At 50.1% G+C, this 3920-nt stretch overlaps 1 protein-coding gene across 1 annotated transcript in view; it reads left to right on the top strand.

The window, feature by feature from the left end:
• Nucleotides 1–3920, top strand: part of LOC105553552 (chromosome unknown open reading frame, human C17orf97) — a 96136-nt gene that overhangs the window by 87707 nt on the left and 4509 nt on the right.

Here is a 3920-nt window from a genome sequence, read left to right as displayed (position 1 = left end):
CTGGGACTACAGGCGCCCGCCACCTCGCCCGGCTAGTTTTTTGTATTTTTAGTAGAGACGGGGTTTCAACGTGTTAGCCAGGCTGGTCTCGATCTCCTGACCTCGTGATCCGCCCGCCTCGGCCTCCCAAAGTGCTGGGATTACAGGCGTGAACCACCGCGCCCGGCAGGAATGTCTTTTCAACGGAAGCTCCTGGAGAAAACTGGAAATTCATTTGGGAAAAAACAAACGCGACTCCTACATATGACTTTATTCACAAAATTAATCTGAGGTCGGCCAGGTGCGGTGGCTCACACCTACAATCCCAGCACTCTGGGATTACACAAAATTAGGCTGGCATGTTTGTGCACACCTGTAACCCCAGCTACCTGGGGGGCTGAGGCAGGAGAATTGCCTGAACCCGGGAGGCAGAGGCTGCAGCGAGCTGAGATCAGGCCACTGCACTCCAGCTTAGGTGACGAGCAAAACTCCATCTCAGAAAATAATAATTAATTTGAGGTAGATCATGCACCTGACCTAACACCAGAACTATGCAGTTCTAGGAGATGGCACAGCACACTGTCTTTGCGATAGGGGGCAGGCAAAGAGTCCTCGAACAGCATACAAAAAGAAAAAACTGATCAAATGAAGTGAAAATTGAAAAAACTTCTTTATCGCAATTTCAAATTTCTGCTTATCCAAAGACACCATTCAGAAAATGGATAAGTCACAGACCTGGAAAAAAAATCTTTGTGGTCATGAAGCTGACAAAACACTTGTATTCAAGTTATGCAAAGACATCAACAACAGCAAATCAACAATAAACAACCACATTACAGAATGGCCGAAAGACTTCAAAAGACACTTAAAGATATACAAATGACAGGCCGGGCGCGGTGGCTCACACCTGCAATCCCAGCACTTTGGGAGGCCAAGGCAGGTGGATCACCTGAGATCAGGAGTTTGAGAGCAGCCTGACCAACAGGGTGAAACCCCATCTCTACTAAAAACACAAAAATTAGCCGGGCTTGGTGGTGCACGCCTGTAGTTCCACCTACTAGGGAGGCTGAGGCAGGAGAATCGCTTGAACCAGGGAGGCAGAAGTTGCAGTGAGTGGAGATCGTGCCATTGCACAGCAGCCAGGGCCACAGAGCAAGACTCCATCTCAAAAAAAAAAATAAATAAAATAAATATATATATACACACACACGTACAAATGACCAGAAAGCACATTCAAGAGTGCTTGATTTCATTAATCACCAAGGAAATTCAACTTAAAACCACAGAGCAACACAACTTCTTACTCACTAGAATGGCTAAAATCAAAGGCTGATTTTTCAATGGGTACTGGGGGCTACTAGAGGGAGGAGGGGCTGGGAGGTGTGGACTGAGAAACTACCTCTTGGGTGCTGTACTCACCACCTGAGCGACGGGATCACCCGTACCCCAAACCTCAGCATCACGCAACGTACCCATGTAACAAACTTGCACACGTACCCCCCGAATCTAAAATAAAAGTTGAAATTAAATAAACGATAAAATACCGTTCCGTATCTTTTTCAAAAGACACATCCAGTCATCTACTGTCACATAACACATCACTCCAAACCTTTGTAACTTAAATAACGACAACCATCGTATTATCTCTCACAGCTTCTTTGGGTCAGGAATTCAGGAAAGACCTGTCTGTCTGGGTCTGGCCTGGGGTCTCTCCTGCTGCTGCTGTGGGACCAGAGCTGGATGGGAAAAGTCAGGGCTGGAGAAACTGAGGCATCTTTCTCTCCATACGTCTTAGAGGCTCTCCATGTGGACTAGGTGGGGATTTATGAAGCTGTGACAGCCTTGGGGTCCTCAGACTTCTCACTGGGAGGCTCAGGACTCTAGAGAAAGCACGTCATGGGCTAAGAAGGTGGATGGATGCTGCATTCCCTTTAGGACCCAGCCTGAGAAGTCACACGCTGGGGCACTTCTGCCGCATACTGTTGGTTACAAGCGCGTCAACAAACCCGTTAGACTGAAGGAGAGTAGAATGAGACTCTGTGTCTTGCTGTGGGAATGGCAAGATCCTTGAAGAGTATGTGGGAAAAGAGGTATTACTGCAGCCATTTTTAATTTATTTTATCATTTTATTTTATTTTGGGACAGAGTCTTGCTCTGTCGCCTAGGCTGGAGTGCAGGGATGCAATCTCAGCTCACTGCAACCTCCACCTACTGGGTTCAAATGATTCTCCTGCCTCAGCCTCTCAAATAACTGGGATTACAAGCGCCCATCATCACGCCTGGCTAATTTTTGTATTTTTAGTAGAGACAAGGTTTCTCCATGTTGGCCAGGCTGGTCTCAAACTCCTGACCTCAAGTGATCCGCCCACCTTGGCCTCCCAAAGTGCTGGGATTATAGGCCTGAGCCACCATGCCCAGCCTCTGCAGCCATGTTCAGATAATCGAATCTGTGGAGGATAAACCTGGAAAGAAAAGCAGGTGACACATCATATCAGGGCTTGTAAGCCACACTTTTTTTTTTTTTTTTAAGAGACAGAGGCTGTGCATGGTGGCTCATGCCTGTAATCCCAGCACTTTGGGAGGCAGAGGCAGGTGGATCACAAGGTCAGGTGTTCGAGACCAGCCTGACCAATATGGTGACACCCCATCCGTTCTAAAAAATACAAAAAAAAAAAAATGAGCCAGGCATGGTCGGGCACCTGTAGCCCCAGCTACTCGGGAGGCCGAGGCAGAAGAATCGCTTGAACCTGGGAGGCGGAGGTTGCAGTGAGTCAAGTTCGTGCCACTGCACTCCAACCTGGGCAACAGAGGGAGGCTCTGTCTCAGAAAAAAAAAAAAAAGAGAGTCTTGCTTTGTCACCCAGGCTGGAGAGCAGTGGTGTGATCTCGGCTCACAGCAGGCTCAAGTTTCTCCACAAGTGCCCCTCGGCACCGCTGGTTAATTTTTGGTAGAGACGGGATCTCACTATGTTGCCCAGGCTGGGTTCAAGCGATCCACCCACCTTGACCTCCCAAAGCGTTGACACTATGGGTGTCAGCCCCTCCCAGAGCCCGGCAAGAGTTTAGATCTTGATGTGAACTGTGATGAGGAGGTACTAGAGGACTTTTTGGCTTTTTGTGTTTTGTTTTTCATCGCTAGAGAGTTTTAAGCAAGAGAGTGAATGGTTTGTTTTTAAAAGTTTGCTCTAGCAGCTGTGCGGATAGAGAGTTCGTGGGGAGGGTTTGAAAGCAGAGACCACTCAGGAGAGGACCCAGAAGTCCCAGTGCCAGACATGGCAGTCGGCCCCTGCCTGGGTAAGGGACCAGGGAGAGGGTGGGGGACATGGAAGCCCACCAGGTTTCCCGCCAGTCCAGCCGTTTTGTTCACTGAAATGGAAAACAGTGGAGAAGTAAGTTTGTTTTGGACGCATTGGCTTTGAGGGTCCAGGGTAGATGTACGAGGCTGAAACTCAGGCAATAAAAATTGAGGTGAGAATACACCGCATTTAAACAGGTGCAGGAGGCCGAGCACGGGGGCTCATGCCTGTGACCCCAGCGCTCTCGGAGGCCGAGGCGGGAAGATCGGTGGAGCCCAGGAGTGCGAGACCAGCCTGAATCCAAAAACCAAAAATCTTAGCCAGGCGTGGGGGTGGGAGGCCAAGGCGGGAGGATGGAGGCACCGGACTGGACGAGACGCGTGTCAGCCCAGAGATTTAAAATCTCTGCCCACCCTCCCCTTCGTGCGGTCAGCTGGTTTCCAACAGACAGAAGCACGCATGCGCGCGCCGCTGGGTGTCGAGGTCCCCGACAGAAGCACGCATGCGCACACCTCTGTGTGCGCGGGCTCAGCAGACGGAAGCACGCATGCGCACATCGCTGTGCCGGGCTCTCCAACAGATGGAAGCATGCATGCGCGCACCGCTGTGTGCCTAGTTCTCCAACAGAAGTACGCATGCGTGCACC

Source organism: Mandrillus leucophaeus, unplaced genomic scaffold, assembly GCF_000951045.1.
Source record: "Mandrillus leucophaeus isolate KB7577 unplaced genomic scaffold, Mleu.le_1.0 Scaffold6, whole genome shotgun sequence".
Taxonomy (NCBI): domain Eukaryota; kingdom Metazoa; phylum Chordata; class Mammalia; order Primates; family Cercopithecidae; genus Mandrillus; species Mandrillus leucophaeus.
Note: the sequence above shows the minus strand (reverse complement) of the source record. Positions and strands in the feature narration are given on the sequence as shown.